This window comes from Salmo salar, chromosome 08 (genome assembly GCF_965601325.2).
Source record: "Salmo salar chromosome 08, fSalSal1, whole genome shotgun sequence".
NCBI lineage: Eukaryota > Metazoa > Chordata > Actinopteri > Salmoniformes > Salmonidae > Salmo > Salmo salar.
This window is the reverse complement of record NC_138298.1, coordinates 18,923,149-18,942,322: the sequence shown is the minus strand read 5'-3', so window position 1 is coordinate 18,942,322 and position 19,174 is coordinate 18,923,149.

Genomic DNA, 19,174 nt, shown 5'->3' with positions numbered 1-19,174 from the left:
TCTAAGATAATTGTGTAGTTTAGAGTAATCATCGAGGTTAGCTAGCCAGCTATTTTCGTCCGCCGCGACGCGACACCGTTCCCCAGACTCCAGACTTAATCAACACACCTAGTCATCATCAAACCCAATGCTAGCTAGCCAACCGTTACCGACTAGCAGCACTGTAGAAACTAATACATTACAACGGAACGATTTGACTAATGTAGTGTTAGCTAGCTACATAGTTGTCTTTGTCATAGTTTGATAATTGTGTAGTTTAGAGTAATTATCGAGGTTAGCTAGCCAGCTATTTTCGTCCCCCGTGACGCCATCTTCCAAACCTAGCCAACTATTACCGACGAGCAGCATTGTAGAAACTAAATACATTACAAAGGAACGTCTTGATTAGTGTTATGTTAGCTAGCTACATAGTTGCCTTTGTATCATGATAATGGCGTAGTACTGAAACTATCGAGGTTACCTAGCCAGCCACACTTTCAAACAAAGTCAACAACGCAGCCACTGCTAGCTAGCCTACTTCACCAGCCAGCAGTACTGTATCATTTTAGTCTTTTTAGTCAATAAGATTTTTGCAACGTAAGCTTAACTTTCTGAACATTCGAGACGTGTAGTCCACTTGTCATTCCAATCTCGTTTGCATTAGCGTAGCCTCTTCTGCAGCTTGTCAACTATGTGTCTGTCTATTCCTGTTCTCTCCCCTCTGCACAGGCCATACAAACGCTTCACACCACGTGGCCGCTGCCACTCTAACCTGGTGGTCCCAGCGCGCACGACCCACGTGGAGTTCCAGGTCTCCGGCAGCCTCTGGAACTGCCGATCTGCGGCCAACAAGGCAGAGTTCATCTCAGCCTATGCTACCCTCCAGTCCCTCGACTTCTTGGCGCTGACGGAAACATGGATTACCACAGATAACACTGCTACTCCTACTGCTCTCTCATCTGCCCACGTGTTCTCGCACACCCCGAGAGCATCTGGCCAGCGGGGTGGTGGCACTGGAATCCTCATCTCTCCCAAGTGGACATTCTCTCTTTCTCCCCTGACCCATCTGTCTATCACATCCTTTGAATTCCATGCTGTCACAGTTACCAGCCCTTTCAAGCTTAACATCCTTATCATTTATCGCCCTCCAGGTTCCCTTGGAGAGTTCATCAATGAGCTTGACGCCTTGATAAGTTCCTTTCCTGAGGATGGCTCACCTCTCACAGTTCTGGGTGACTTTAACCTCCCCACGTCTACCTTTGACTCATTCCTCTCTGCCTCCTTCTTTCCACTCCTCTCCTCTTTTGACCTCACCCTCTCACCTTCCCCCCCTACTCACAAGGCAGGCAATACGCTTGACCTCATCTTTACTAGATGCTGTTCTTCCACTAATCTCATTGCAACTCCCCTCCAAGTCTCTGACCACTACCTTGTATCCTTTTCCCTCTCGCTCTCATCCAACACTTCTCACTCTGCCCCTACTCGGATGGTATTGCGCCGTCCCAACCTTCGCTCTCTCTCTCCCGCTACTCTCTCCTCTTCCATCCTATCATCTCTTCCCTCTGCTCAAACCTTCTCCAACCTATCTCCTGATTCTGCCTCCTCAACCCTCCTCTCCTCCCTCTCTGCATCCTTTGATTTTCTCTGTCCCCTATCCTCCAGGCCGGCTCGGTCCTCCCCTCCTGCTCCGTGGCTCGACGACTCACTGCGAGCTCACAGAACAGGGCTCCGGGCAGCCGAGCGGAAATGGAGGAAAACTCGCGTACCTGCGGACCTGGCATCCTTTCACTCCCTCCTCTCTACATTTTCCTCTTCTGTTTCTGCTGATAAAGCCACTTTCTACCACTCTAAATTCCAAGCATCTGCCTCTAACCCTAGGAAGCTCTTTGCCACCTTCTCCTCCCTCCTGAATCCTCCTCCCCCTCCCCCCCTCCTCCCTCTCTGCGGATGACTTCGTCAACCATTTTGAAAAGAAGGTCGACGACATCCGATCCTCGTTTGTCAAGTCAAACGACACCACTGGTCCTGCTCACACTGCCCTACCCTGTGCTTTGACCTCTTTCTCCCCCCTCTCTCCAGATGAAATCTCGCGTCTTGTGACGGCCGGCCGCCCAACAACCTGCCCGCTTGACCCTATCCCCTCCTCTCTTCTCCAGACCATTTCCGGAGACCTTCTCCCTTACCTCACCTCGCTCATCAACTCATCCTTGACCGCTGGCTACGTCCCTTCCATCTTCAAGAGAGCGAGAGTTGCACCCCTTCTGAAAAAACCTACACTCGATCTCTCCGATGTCAACAACTACAGACCAGTATCCCTTCTTTCTTTTCTCTCCAAAACTCTTGAACGTGCCGTCCTTGGCCAGCTCTCTTGCTATCTCTCTCAGAATGACCTTCTTGACCCAAATCAGTCAGGTTTCAAGACTGGTCATTCAACTGAGACTGCTCTTCTCTGTGTCACGGAGGCTCTCCGCACTGCTAAAGCTAACTCTCTCTCATCTGCTCTCATCCTTCTAGACCTATCTGCTGCCTTTGATACTGTGAACCACCAGATCCTCCTCTCCACCCTCTCCGAGCTGGGCATCTCCGGTGCGGCCCACGCTTGGATTGCGTCCTACCTGACAGGTCGCTCCTACCAGGTGGTGTGGCGAGAATCTGTCTCCGCACCACGTGCTCTCACCACTGGTGTCCCCCAGGGCTCAGTTCTAGGCCCTCTCCTATTCTCGCTATACACCAAGTCACTTGGCTCTGTCATATCCTCACATGGTCTCTCCTATCATTGCTATGCAGACGACACTCAATTAATCTTCTCCTTTCCCCCTTCTGATAACCAGGTGGTGAATGGCATCTCTGCATGTCTGGCAGACATATCAGTGTGGATGACGGATCACCATCTCAAGCTGAACCCCAGCAAGACGGAGCTGCTTTTCCTCCCGGGGAAGGACTGCCCGTTCCATGATCTCGCCATCACGGTTGACAACTCCATTGTGTCCTCCTCCCAGAGTGCTAAGAACCTTGGCGTGACCCTGGACTACACCCTGTCGTTCTCCACTAACATCAAGGCGGTGACCCGATCCTGTAGGTTCATGCTCTACAACATCCGCAGAGTACGACCCTGCCTCACACAGGAAGCGGCGCAGGTCCTAATCCAGGCACTTGTCATCTCCCGTCTGGATTACTGCAACTCGCTGTTGGCTGGGCTCCCTGCCTGTGCCATTAAACCCCTACAACTCATCCAGAACGCCGCAGCCCGTCTGGTGTTCAACCTTCCCAAGTTCTCTCACGTCACCCCGCTCCTCCGCTCTCTCCACTGGCTTCCAGTTGAAGCTCGCATCCGCTACAAGACCATGGTGCTTGCCTACGGAGCCGTGAGGGGAACGGCACCTCCATACCTTCAGGCTCTGATCAGTCCCTACACCCAAACGAGGGCACTGCGCTCATCCACCTCTGGCCTGCTGGCCCCCCTACCTCTGAGGAAGCACAGTTCCCGCTCAGCCCAGTCAAAACTGTTCGCTGCTCTGGCACCTCTATGGTGGAACAAGCTCCCTCACGACGCCAGGACAGCGGAGTCAATCACCACCTTCCGGAGACACCTGAAACCCCACCTCTTTAAGGAATACCTGGGATAGGACAAAGTAATTCTTCTAACCCCCCCCCCCCCCCCCCCAAAAAAAAGATTTAGATGTACTATTGTAAAGTGGTTGTTCCACTGGATATCATAAGGTGAATGCACCAATTTGTAAGTCGCTCTGGATAAGAGCGTCTGCTAAATGACTTAAATGTAAATGTTAAATCACTAACTCCCAATGCATACTGTTTTAAATCACTAACTCCCATTTCATACTGTTTTAAATCCCTAACTCCTATTGCATACGGTTTTAAATCACTATCTCCCCTTGCATACTATTTTAAATCACTAACTCCCATTGAATACTGTTTTAAATCACTAACTCCCATTGCATACTGTTTTAAATCACTAACTCAAATTGCATACTGTTTTAAATCACTAACTCCCATTGAATACTGTTTTAAATCACGAACTCCCATTGAATACTGTTTTAAATCACTAACTCAAATTGAATACTGTTTTAAATCACGAACTCCCATTGAATACTGTTTTAAATCACGAACTCCCAATGCATACTGTTTCTTCTTCTCTTTCTTTATTTTACATTAAGATTTTCTTTTCCTTAAAATCCTTAAGAGTCTATTGACGCACCCATGCGTCAATCTAAGTAACAAATTAAAAAAATCCCCATCAAAAGCCGTCAGTTCAAGCTAGAGAAATCCGTTTTTAGCATGGACTGCGTCTCAATCCACTGCATCCGCTTATGTCGGCCTTCTGCATCTGCGGTGGAAAGTGGCTAAGCTACAGCGGTGTTTGTTAGACCATGAGACATCCCGAAAATCGGTCTTCTCACGAATAAGTCTGTCGCGTCCGAACGGTTTGGCCTGCAAACTAACATGACCCCACTGTTTAAAGGGGAGACTCACGAACACAATGGTGTTCTCCGATGTTGTTCTTTGCTCAACGATCCCAACAAGTGTCACAAGACTCATCTGAAGGTAACCAATACAAATGAATGGAATTAATGGAGATAGTTTTGTGGAAACAAAAATAATAAGCGGTTAAATATGTGTAAAAAACATATCTATATTTCTTATATCCTAGGTATTTCTTATATCCTGAGCTTTCTTATATCCTAGGTTAGCTTCTAAGCTAACATATGGAATTGTTTTAAGATGGTCTGAATTTTAGGACCCCTTTAGGTATAAAAACATATTTAAAAATGATTTGATAAAATATTGAATTTGGCATTTACTATTATAGCCCATAGAAACACATTGAATAACACATTCAGAAATGGAAAGAAAGAAATAAGAAATAAGGTTTTGAAGTGTCTGTCCAGTATCTAGGAGATATAAGGAAGCTTAAACAGTGTCTTTCCTATACTCTTTCCCGTGCTCTAGTCTCATCCTCACAGTTGTTAATGTATGGGTCTATTAACTGTTTACTAAGCACCCTTGCCGACAGACAGCACAATTATAGCCCCCCTCTCACTGCCAGTGCTTAGAGGTTAAATCTCTTTAATGAGACGTGCAATGCCACGCTGTTCATCTTTATATCACGTCATGGAGCCCTGATACCCAGAATGCACTAAAACTATCCTGTCGCATGGAATAAACTGTCTCCCCTCTCTCCCTCCCTCGTCACGGAAAGCAGAGCCGTTGCTGAGCAGGGGAGAGGGGGTGAGAGGGTGGAGGAGTGGGTGGGGGGTTAATGGAGAGGTAAAGTGAAGCTGAGCACAGACAGAGGTTCCCCCCTCCCTAACTCAAGGCCAAACACCAAGCTATCAACAGAAATGAGGACAGTAAAAGCCATCTGCCTCAGCTCCCACCCCCATCAATAGTACTACCTCATCACTGAGCATTCCATTCTGCTCCACCCTTTCAATAACCCTTCATTCCTGAACGATCTGCCACTCTCCCTCCCCACCTCAACCAATAACCTACTTCATCACTGAGCATTCCATTCTGCTCCACCCTTTCAATAACCCTTCATTCCTGAACGATCCGCCACTCTCCCTCCCCACCTCAACCAATAACCTACTTCATCAGGCCCTGAGAACGATCAGCCCCCCCCCCCCCCCCCCCCAACACCCTGACTGTCACCTTCAACCCCTAAGCACTGCCACTGAACACACACCTTCCAGCAATCCCAACAGGTTAGTGAAGCGGCACTGAACACCACTGGCATCTTGCGTCACGTCCGTCAAAGAATAAGTGAACTGCAGTCAAAGAAGTGGACATACTGCAGCAACCACTACATACTCAATTCCTATTCTCAGCAGCTGTAGCCAATTACTGACAGGGCCAGACAGAACCCCACTGACATTCTTACATCATAAAAGTGGACCCAACAAACAAGCTATCATTAGAAATAAACACAGCGTGTCCTCTATGCATTCAATGCCCTTCTCTCAGGAGCTGCACGTCGCTAGTCACTGACAGGGCTAGGTGTTCTGAGGACCACCCACGCTCTGTGTCGACCCCATTCCCCCTGCCTTCCCATCAGGTCGTACTGCAGTTGCTCTGGCGGCGTTTTTCCCAGGCAGTGGCAGGTACCTGCAGTGTGTCCGTGACGCCACCCGCCTTCGCTCCTGTCCGAACACATTTCCTGTGACACACACACCCTGTGACGCAGGTGTCTCGAGTTCTCTAACACTCTGGGCGAAGAGCAGGAGAGAAGATGCCCAACTCACGTTGTCGACCTGAGTTAATGTTTACCGTATAGTCTCAAACTGATTATGTGTGACTAGTGCATCACAGACTGATATGAATGAACAAGGTATTCACGTGTACAGTGATACTACACTAGCTATGAAAGTATCCTGGGGTGTAGATATGGGTTTATATTGGGAGCATATATGAAATTAATCTGGTTATATGTTTGTTAAAGGAATTTTATATCTTGATGATAATAATCAATAATCAATTCGCCTTGACTAATGCCCAAGGTTTGTAAGACAATGGGTTAAAATAATTAGGCAAGGACTCAGCTTTCTGCAAAAGGTTTCTGTAGCTTTATTCAGAGAACGTTCTGGCGTCAGGATAACAAAACAGTCATTATATAGTTCTTGCTTACTTACGCACATACATTTACACACAATCTGTTGGTGACCTGCAACCCCCATAAACTTCTCACGCTGTTTATCAACTTCTGGCTCAGCCTGTTCCTTTCCTTCAAGGTTAGGAACTCTCTGAAGTTTTACTCCCTTGACCATCTGCTTCTCTATCTCTCTATACTAATTGCATACACACATTTCTTTCCCTCTCCAGTGGTTCCTGGACTTTCCGGAACTAATCAGACCAATCGATCCCTACATTGATCATTACATTGATTATTCATTAACCCTGCTGTATGACTCATAATTCATCATGGTTTATTGATTCATTTACCTTTATTAGATAATTCTCTTATCAATGTTCAAGGCTTGTAAGACCTTTTCCTATGGCACATAACAGCATCATTCATTTGTGTCAGTTACATAACAATATCAGTAGAATGTCAGTAGAATGGCATCACATTCCATAATTTTACTCATTAACCCATTATAATATCCATAGGCCAAGGGGTGTCTGAAAGGCACCCTATTCCCAATGGAGTGCCTAGGGAATAGGGCACCATTTCAGACGCACTTATAGTGTGTGATTATTGCCAGCAAATTAACCCGAAGCTGTTTGCAATATCCTAGCATCTCCAGATACACGTACCGCAGATGTCTCAAGCACAGCGCGTGTCTTAGTTAGTGAATAACCTTTCACATTCAAGATGGAGAAATCAGGGAGGTAGTTTGATTCAGCTCATTATAATCAGGGTCTTGCTGTTGGGGGGTGGGTGGGGGTGGGTGAGGGGGGGGGGGGGGCTTGGAAGGACACGGCCGAGTTGCTCCCACAGTCTGAATGTCATGCTGTTTATAGTGTCTAATCAAGCTTGAATGTGATGTTGATTTCAACTGTCAGGCCTTTTATGTTTGTTTGTGTACAAGCGCTTTGAGTGAAGTGAGATACCAGAGTGCAGTAGTCTGTGCGTATGTACACTGTTTCATTCTACCTCTCTCTCTCTCTCTCTCTCTCTCTCTCTCTCTCTCTCTCTTCCTCTGTCTTCGTTTTCTCTTGCTTATTCTCTCTCTCCTTCTCTCTCCCTCTCTCTCCCTACCTCCACCAGTCTGTCCCTTCAGTTCTCTCTCCTTCCTTTCTCCCCCCCATCGCTCTGTGTGACTTAGAGTCATTAGCATTTACAGCGGACACTTTCTTCTCAATTAACCATGTCGGTAAATCAAGCAAAACACCCTAGCAACACATGCCCATCCCGCATAGCAACGCATATTCTAAGAACAACGTGTAACTTAAATAATAAAAGGCATTTTCCATAGGAGTCCCTGTTCTAATCCGCCTGAATGAAAGACAAGTTGTTTCCTTTGCAACCGTCGAAATGGGAATACGATCCCAAACGAGCGAACTCTGCCACCGAAGTGAGTGAACCAGCTCTCGTAGTTAACTTTCTGTGTCAGGCACGGTTTCAAGTGCACGCATGCACGTGCACACACACAGCTTGCCTTAGATAACATATTGCCATGCAGTACAAGGAAATATGGTAGATGATATTTTCCCCTACGAAAGACAATTATCCTACAAAATGAAAAACTGGATTCATATTCTGTTATGTTTTATGTATGATAAACCTGGGGCCAATGTATCGAATTCCAGAATTTATATGGGGCTTGCCTGACAGCAATTTTGTTTATCATAGTTTCATATTTATGAAGGCATAAACAGCCGTTAGTGCTGATAGACAATATTGTTTTATGAGATATTTCTAAATATGGAATGATGATATCATGAACAATTTGTATGCACCGTTCGTGCGAAGTCAAGCAGTGAACATTCAGTCCAGGAAGACTATTTACTGTCTTCACAGAACATTCCCTCTCCAGAACATTCTCTCTCCAGAACATTCCCTCTCCAAAACATTCTCTCTCCAGAACATTCCCTCTCCAGAACATTCTCTCTCCAGAACATTCTCCCTCCAGAACATTGTCTCTCCGTCTTCTCCCACAAAATTCCTGGTATCTAATAATGGAATAACTTTGTGGAAACTTTGAATGCCAGATTTTTCCATGGAAAGGTGGCCTATTGTATGGTTCGGTAAACGTTCCCTGGGTTGGACAGAAGCCTTATTCCCAGGAGAGTTTTGCTTGAGAGCTCCTCTTGTCCTCATCGTCCTCCACCCCCTCCATTTCCCTCCTTGTGCTGTCCTCAAATCCACCTTTGCTCCCTCTCATCCTACTGCACCTCCACCTCTCCTCCTCCTCTACTCTCACCTGCTCCCTCTCTCATCCCATCCACCGTCACCACTGAGGCCCCAGGTCCGTGAGATGGGACCTCCACTCATCACCCGTGGCTGGAGATGGAACGGTCCATCTGGGCTGACCACATGGCAGGCAACTCAAGTATGGACATGTCTCTGGGGGTGGGAAGGGGCCGTATGGGTGTATCCCTTCGCACACATACATACTATGTCTGTTGTTTCAAAAAGAGATCAGAACAATTCCCATTCCAGGATCCAAATTGGTCGTAAAATGCAAAACAGTCCATCTAAAATGTTACTAAAGCATTTCATAGTTTGTATTCAATATCAAACTCAATGTAGAAGCTACAATAGAAATGACCCTAAGGCTGGTACAAATCTCCATCCCATGTACGTATATGGTCAGAAGCAAAACCAATAACCCCCTTATTGACTATACCGCACAATTTCATAAGTTATTCAAAGCACCATCCGGAAAAAAAAGAATAATCCTTAACCCAAGAAGACTTCAGAGTGGATGGACGCTCATCTAAAAACCCAGAGCATCATATTACCCACATCCAGACACTGATTGTCTTGGAATTGGCTGGAGGCATCAGTAGCAACCCATTAGGTTGTAACTTGGGGTGCGTCTCAAATGGCACCCAATTCCCTACATAGCGCACTACTTTGGACCCAAAGTAGTGCACTATGTAGGGACTAGGGTGCCGTTTGGGACACAGCCTTGGTAACGGCGTAAACATGTAGTGAACTGTGGCAGTTATCTAAACGGGCCACGTGGACGCGCTAATGAGGATGTCAACTCTAGTGCGCTCGTTTAGCGAGAGGTGATAGTCCGTAATGAATGCGGCTACGCACTTTTCAACCCGACTGGTCCGTTTAGATTCGTTAATGTTGCATTGTTACAATGTGCTACCTCTTCTTCTTAAAAATCTGTTACGCGAGTCACACTACAAAGTCATACAGCCACAAAAGTGATGTTATTTACTACAAAGGGACATGCTGTAGCACATATTGACTTAAGCTATGGAAAATGTGGCTTATTATTTGCCCCGCACAGTATCTTTCTTTATTTTATTTAACCTTTATTTAAACTTTATTTAACCAGGCAAGTCAATTATGAACACATTCTTATTTATAATGATGGCCTAGCAAGAGGAAAAAGCCTCCTGTGGGTACGTGGGCTGGGATTAAAATAAATAAAAAACAGGACAAAACAGACATCACGACAAAAGAGACACCACAACACTACATAGAGACCTAAGACAGCAACACAACATGCTAGTAGCACAACATGACAACAACACAACATTCTAGTAGCACAACATGACAACAACACAACATGCTAGTAGCACAACATGACAACAACACAACATTCTAGTAGCACAACATGACAACAACACAACATGCTAGTAGCACAACATGACAACAACACAACATTCTAGTAGCACAACATGACAACAACACAACATGCTAGTAGCACAACATGACAACAACACAACATTCTAGTAGCACAACATGACAACAACACAACATGCTAGTAGCACAACATGACAACAACACAACATTCTAGTAGCACAACATGACAACAACACAACATTCTAGTAGCACAACATGACAACAACACAACATGGTAGCAGCACAACATGACAACAGCAAAACATGGTAGCAGCACAACATGACAACATGACAACAACACAACATGATAGCAACACAACATGACTCCACAAAGCAAGTACTGCAGGCCCTAGTTGTATCTTATCTTGATGATTGTCCAGTCATATGGTCAAGTGCTGCAAAGAAAGACCTAGTTAAGCTGCAGCTGGCCCAGAACCGAGCGCCATGTCTTGCTCTTCAGTTGAGGAAAGACTGACTGCATCACTTCTTGTTTTTATAAGAAACAATGTGTTGGAAATTCCTAATTGTTTGCACAGTCAACTTATACACAGCACTGACACACACACTTGCCCCACCAGACATGCCACCGGGGTCTTTTACAGTCCCCAGGTCCAGAAGAAATTCAAGGAAATGTACAGTATTATACAGAGCCATAAGTGCATGGAACTCCCTTCCATCTCATATAGCGTAAGTGAACAGCTTTACCTGGTTTCAAAACACAATTAAAGCAACACCTCAAGGCACAACCCCTCTCCCCCATGTGACCTACTTGTTGTGTGAATGAACTGACATGAATGTGTAACTGACAGATGCACACACAAACTACTTGTGAATGTTTTTAAATGTATGTAAATTGTAAAGTCTTTTGTCTGTAATGTATTTTTCGTTATATGTCGGACCCCAGTAAGACTAGCTGTCGCCATTGGCATCGGCTAATGGGTATCCTAATGAATAAAATGTAACATGGTAGAAACACAACATGACAACAACACATAATGGTAGAAACACTACATGACAACAACACATCATGGTAGCAACAACACAACATGACAACACCACAACATGGTAGCAACACAACATGACAACAACACATCATGGTAGAAACACTACATGAACAACACATCATGGTAGCAACACAACATGACAACACCACAACATGGTAGCAACACAACATGACAACAACACATCATGGTAGCAACACTACATGACAACAACACATCATGGTAGCAACACAACATGACAACACCACAACATGGCAGCAGCAAAAACATTGTTAGGCACAGACAACAGCACAAAGGAAAACATTGCACAAAAAAACGCATCACACAAACCAGCCACACGTGTCATTAACGGGTGCTGTATGTGGGGGATGAGGGTTGTAGTGGGTATCTCAGATAGGGGGGAGTGAGGCCTAAGAGGGTTTTATAAATAAGCATCAACCAGTGGGTCTTGTGTCGGGTATACAGAGATGGCCAGTTTACAGAGGAGTATAGAGTGCGGTGATGTGTCCTATAAGGAGCATTGGTGGCAAATCTGCCTCTCGAGAGCCCCCTTACCTACTAATGTTTAAATTATGTCTCCGTAATCTAGCATGGGTAGGATGGTCCTCTGAATCAGAGTGAAAGAGCAGCGATAATGATAGAGGAAACCAAGTCTAGATTTAACCTTTGCCTGCAGCTTGGATATGTTCTGAGAGAAGGACAGTGTACTGTCTATCCATACTCCCAAGTACTTGTTTGAGGAGACTAACTCAAGAGAGTGATTCCTAGAGCCTGAACTTTGTTGTTGATGTAAATTGAGAAGAGCGTGGGGCCTAGGATTGAGCCTGGGGTACTTCCTTGGTGACAGGCAGCGGCTGAGACAGCAGATGTTCTGACTTTACACATTGCCCTCTTTGAGAGAGGTAGTTAGCAAACCAGGCCAAAGACCCTCAGAGACACCAATAGTCCTTAGCCGACCCACAAGAATGGAATGGTCTACCCGTATCAAAAGCTTTGGCCAAGTCAATAAAAATAACAGTACAACACTGCTTAGAGTCAATGGCAAGAGGTAACATAATTTAGGACCTTTAAGGTTGTAGTGACACATCCATAACCAAAGAAGAAACCAGATTGCGTACCATAGAGAATACTATAGACATCAAGAATGCCAGTCAGTTGATTATTGACAAGTTTTCCCAACACTTTTGATAAGCAGGGCAAGATAGAAATTGGCCTATAACAGATAGCATTAGCTTGATCTCACCCTTTAAATAAACAATGCACCGTGGCTGCCTTCCAAGCACTGGGAATCTCCCCAGAGAGGATAGACAGGTTAAAAAGGTGAGAGAGAGGCTCGGCGATGATAAGAGCTTCAACCTTAAAGAAGAAAGGATCTAAACCATCTGACCCAGATGTTTTTTTGGGGTCAAGCTTAAGGAGCTCCTTTAGCACCTCAGACTGCAGGGAGAAGCTGTGTAGGCCGGCAGGGAAAATAGAGGGAGGAGCATCAGGGCTAGTTGAATTAGAAGGGCTGGGAGATGAAGTGTTGGACGGGCAAGGAGGCATGGCTAAGTCAAATAGGATTCTTGACTTAATGAAGTGGTGATTAGTCTAGGTCCAAAAGGCTTCTTAACAGCTTCTACCCCCAAGCCATAAGACTCCTGAACAGCTAATCAAATGGCTACCCAGACTATTTGCAGGTCATGAAGGAAGGTTTGCTCATTAAAAGTTTTCAGCAAGCGTCTATAATAAATAAGGACAGGTTGTTTAACTGAGCATTACAAACACAGGCCTTTAAACAGTGATCACTAAGGTCATTACAGAAAACACCAGACTAATAGCTATCAGGATATTTGTGAGGATAACATCAAGGACAGTAGCCTTTCTGGGTGTTTGGGGTCATACCTGCACTGGATAGCCAATTCAGAATTTTTTTGTGGTTTTTTTTTAGATATTTTTCCTACTACATCTTCCTACTACTGAAAAGAGCGATAACTAACCTGCTTTTTGAAGAACATTTCTACTTCATCAAGTTGGAGGCGCAGGACATAATGCTCACCCCGGACCATGCCCTAATCCCCGAGAGTCAGAAAAGAAAAAGGTGGCTTAAGAGAGGCCAACGTGCTGGCACCCTGACGAGTTCATAAACGGCTTCTACCCTCCATTCTATTTGCAAATGTACAATCACTGGATAACAAACTGGACAAGCTCTGTTCGAGACTATCCTATCAACAGGACCTGAAGAACTGTAACGTATCCTATGTTACTCAGAGTCGTAGCTGAACAAGGACATAATATACATCTCGCTAGATTTTCTATGCATCAGCAGTACAGAACGGCAGAGATGGGTAAGTTCAAGGGGGAGGTGAGTGTTTCTTTGTTAACAACAGCTGCTCGCCTGAGTTAGAACACCTCATGATAAGCTTTAGACCATCCTATTTACCAAGAGAGTTTTAATCTATATTTTTCGTAGCCGTCTATTTACCACCAGAAACCAATGCTGGCACGAAGACTGGACAAGACAATGCTCATCCAGAGGCGGCACTCCTAGTGACCAGTGATTTTAACGCAGGGAAACTGAAATCCATCTTACCCTAATAACTACAGTCGAAAAAGCTATACATCACCTTTACTCTCCCTTGCCTTCATTTGGCAAATCTGACCATAAGTATATCCACTTGATTCCTGCTTACAAGCAAAAACTCAAACAGGAAGTACCAGTGACACTCTCAACACGAAAGTGGTCCGATGAAGTGGCTACTAAGCTACAGGTTCGCTAGCACAGACTGGAATATGTTCTGGGATTCATCCAATGGCATTGAGGAGTTTACCACATCAGTCACCAGCTTCATTAATACGTGCATCGATGACATCATCCTCACAGTGACCGTACGTACATATCCCAACCAGAAGCCATGGATTACAGGCAACATATGTGCTGAGATAAAGGCTAGAGCTGCCGCATTTAAGGAGCGGGACACTAATCCGGGTGCTTATAAGAAATCACCCTATGCTTTCCGACGAACCATCAAACCGACAAAGCGTCAACACAGGACTAAGATCAAATCCTACTGCACCAGCTCTGAAGCCCGTCGGATGTGGCAGGGCTGGCAAACGTTAAAAAAAAGGAGAGCCGCACACTCTAGGAGCTCAGATGAAAAAATATTTATGTCCAACGTTTCGACAGACAAGCTGTCTTCATCAGGGTATAACCACAAACACTGCGAGATGACTCATTTATATAGTGTCAAAAAACACACACAGGTGTCTGTAATCATGGCCAGTTGTGGCCTGATATCATTGGTTATTTATCATATATTTAAATAGCATACAAAAAACATAAATGGATAGCATACGATCATAGATACAACATGGCTACATAAGCCTACAAACATTTACAATAGCAAAATCACAATAATCACAAAAATTGCTTCAGATCAAAGTCTACGTTGAGACTGAAGGGAGCAAGGGTCTTTAAATTAAAGATCCATGCAGCCTCTTGTTTTAGCAATACATTGTCGAGGTCACACCCTCTCCTAGGGAGGGTGACATGTTCGATGCCAATATAACGTAGAGACAAAATCGAGTGGGTTTCTTCCAAAAAGTGGGCTGCAACTGGGTAAGTCGAGTTTTTGCACCTAATGGTGCTACAGTGCTCTGGCAAACTATCACGGATTACAAAGGGAAACCCCGCTGCGAGCTGCCCAGTGACACGACCCTACCAGGTGAGCTAAATGCATTCTATTCTCACTTTGAAGAAAGCAAAACTGAATCATGCATGAGAGCACCAGCTGTTCCAGATGACTGTGTGATAATTCTCTCTGTAGCCAACAAGAGTAAGACCTTTAAACAGGTTAACATTCACAAGGCCGCAGGTCCAGACGGATTACCAGGGCATGTACTGACCAGCTGGCAAGTGTCTTAACCAACATTTTCAACCTCTCCCTGACCCAGTCAGTAATACCTACATGTTTCAAGCAGACCACCATAGTCCCTGTGCCCAAGAACGTCAAAGTAACCTGTCTAAATGTATATTACTCCGTAGCACTCACATCTGTAGCAATGAAATGCTTTGAAAGGCTGGTCATGGCTCACACCATCACCCAGCCACACTGGACCCACTCCAATTCACATACCGCCCCAACAGATCCACAGATGACACAATCTCTATTGCAATCCACACTGCCCTTTCCCACCTGGACAAGAGGAACACCTATGAGATAATATTGTTAATTGACTACAGCTCAGCATTCATCACTAAGTTAAGGACCCTGGGATTGATCACCTCCCTCTGCAACTGTATCCTGGACATCCTGATGGGCCGCTCCCAGGTGGTAAGGGAAGGCAAAAACACATATGCCATGCTGACCCTCAACATGGGGGACCCTCAGGGGTGCGTGCTTAGTCCCCTCCTGTACACCCACGACTGTGTGGCCTCGCACGACTCTGACGACACAACGGTGGTGGGCCTGATCACAGACGAGGATGAGACAGTCTATAGGGAGGAGGTCAGAGACCTGGCAGTGTGTTGCCAGGACAACAACCTCTCCCTCAACTTCAGCAAGACAAAGGAGCTGATCACAGACTGCAAGAAATGGAGCACTCCCCCATTCACATCAACAGGGCTGTAGTGGAATGGGTCGAAAGCTTCGAGTTCCTCAGTGTCCACGTCACTAAGGATTAATCATGGTCCACACACATCAACACAGTTGTAAAGAGGGCACGGCAATGCCTCTTACCCCTCAGGAGGCTGAAAAGATTTGGCTTGGGCCCTCAGATCCTCAAACATTTCTACAGCTGCACCACTGAGAGCATCTTGACAGGCTGCATCACCGCTTGCTATGGCAACTGCTTGGCATTCCGACCACAAGGCGCTACAGAGGATAATGCGTACGGCCCAGCACATCAGGAGGGCCGAGCTTCACGCCATCCAGGATCTTCATACCAGGCAGTGTCAGGGGAAGGTCCTAAAATTTGTCCAAGACTCCAGCCACCCAAGTCATAGACTGTTCCCTCTGCTACCCATGGCAAGCATTACCGATGCTTGCCATGTGAGGTAACTACCGATACTTGACAGTGAGGTAACTAATTGGTGTCTACAGTGACGATCAACTCTCTCTCTCAGACTCAGTTCTTCTCTGTCACCGGGCTCTATCATTCTCATGTACATAGAAGGAAGGTAGCTATAGAATTCTCCTGCAACTCTGCAAGTTTCATTTCGAATTCTGGAGCCGGCAGCGAAGCCAAGGGAAACTCTCACGGCTGCTTGTGTTCATCAAGAGTATATGTGTGCTTTCTGTTTGCTACACGTGTGTGTCTGCTGTGTGATTGTATGTGTGTGTGTTTTACTGCATGTGTATGCACACACAAGTCTGTGTGTATGACTGCATCTTTATTCCAATGTAATCATCCTCTCATCCACTCCAAATGGAGAAGTGAATCTCAGTGGAGGGAGGGAGCGGAGAGGAGGAGAGGCGTAGAGAGAGGCTTTAGAATCTGTTTACGATATTATGGAGATAAAGTCACCTCCACATAATTCATGACACGGGGAGCGAGATAAGGGGATTAGGCATGCGAACCAGTCCCGTGTGATGCTTTTATCATAACAGACCAAGTGCAGGCTGACGACTTGTGTGTTGGTGTCTGTAAGAGTGTGTGTGTTGCCTTTGTGTTTATGCCTGCATATACAGAAGGGAATTGGCGATTGGAGTTGACAGCAGAGTCATCATCAGAGTGGATTATATCTGCTCTGCCTGGGTATTGCTGCTCCCCTACTTCACCGAGACACACATTACCATAGGGACACGCTTTGTATTAAGCTCCGGTGTTAAGTCGACATCGGCTGCTGGAAGCAAACGCACGTGACAAAATCAATGTTGTTTTTCTCTCCCTACACTTCCTCAAGGTCGTGTCTTTACTCGGCAGCGAACACAATACAATACTTACTTATTTTTTTCTTCTTCTGGCCCTCAGCAGAGACACTGTTCTGTCACACTGACTGGCATGATAATGGCACCCTTAGGCAAAGGTAGAGGCTATTGAGGCCATAGAGACATACTGTGCACTATAAAATGCTTCATTGACACATAGGGATGTCTGTCTCAGGCCATTCTAAAGGTTTGATGTCTCTGAGCCTTCTTGTCGCTGTTGATGACCTTTGAGGATACATTTTGTCTTCTACATTCCTTCACATTTTCTTCTTTGTTATGATTGCCAGTTCAGCCCGTTATTGGTAGGTGACCCTCAGACTAGAGGCAGCAACATCTTCAGCTATGTTCACGATGCTTTCTATCTGAACATAGATCTGTGCCCCCGCAAATGTCAATGTAAGTGCCCACACTCCCTCTCCAGTGTATTGAACATGAACACTAGTAAGCACTTTACCCACCCTTTAGTTTTCAAAGTGACCCAACACATAGCCATACACCGCGGCGGAGAAAAGCATAGCGGTACTATGCTTGTCCTTAAACCACCCTTTGACATTAAACTCCAGTCATTATGAAGCTCTCTATAATTTCATCACTCTAGTGTGAAACAAGATGGCACACCTGTCAAAACACAACAAACTCAGCACGGTAATGCAGTCAAAAGCCTAACCTGTACATGCAACCAGCCGGCTGTGGAAGCTACTTTACATTCAACAGCAGCACAAACGATGACTATGGAAGAACTGAAGATGAAGAAGAAAAGCATCCTATGTTCTACTCTTTTACCTTCCTACCTACGTTTCTGGGGCTGGTTAGGATTGTTACTAAGGTCAGCGGCGCTGCATGGGGCAGAATAGTATACATGTTGAGGCCAGGTGCTATTCTTAATCAGGAATGAAGCTGAACTTTTGGGATGTTTGACCTATGGCACCTTTGTGTTACTTTTCACATCGATACTTTTCACATTGGGTCCCAGTATGCCTTGACTCAGAGTGAATTTAGTAATACTTTGGGGCAGTACACTGTGGTACACCTACTGTGCTCTTCTACCTGCCTTCCTGTCCATCTCTCCATTCCCTGCTATCTAATGATGAGCGGGTGGAGAACAGTAGCACTGAACACACACAGACACACATGAACACACACACACACACACGAACACACACACACACATGAACACACACACACACACACACACACACACACACACACACACGCACGCACGCACACACACACACACACACACACACACACACACACACACACACACACACACACACACACACACACACACACACACACATTACCATTCACAGTCACATCTCTTAAAACATCCATTTATCCCACATGCTCCTGCTCCAAAACCGGCCAATGAAAGCTCACGCTCATAATTCATGCAATAAAAGGAGGGCTTAGTCTTCCATTTATTTCCTGAATAGTTTTGTTAAGTTTCAATGCATCACTGTCAGTAGTGATAGAGTGAGTTTGGAAGCATGTCTTTTGGTGCTTCGCCAGAGCCGCCCAGATCAATTGTTCATCGACAGCTGAGATGAGCTTTCATTGTTCAGAGAAGTGAAGTCTTACACAGGCTGTCACTGCCATCAACTGGCTAGAACCAGTATTACACACACTTTCTGTCATCTGCAGAACAACTGTCAGCATCAACTAGATGTTGTTATTCTTACTCACAAACATAAGACAACACTGAAAACCAAGTTCCCAAAGAAGGACAACAATAAAAGTTATACATTATAAACTGGGGGAACTAACTTGAGTCTCTGCCGTCTTCAGTCTGTGATCTAGTCCCTTGGTTCCCCAACATATTGTTCAGTAGAAGGGCTGGCAGGTCTGGGTTGTATCCAGCGGCCAGTTCATATTAGTTTCCTCACCTGCTAGCTACAGATTGTAACACCAGATAATGTGATTTAACATTTTGTTGAGGAAACCATTATACTGGGAGTTACATGTTTGCCTATACAAAACGTCAGCAGCGATTTTTCAACTAAGCTGGTATTGGCGAT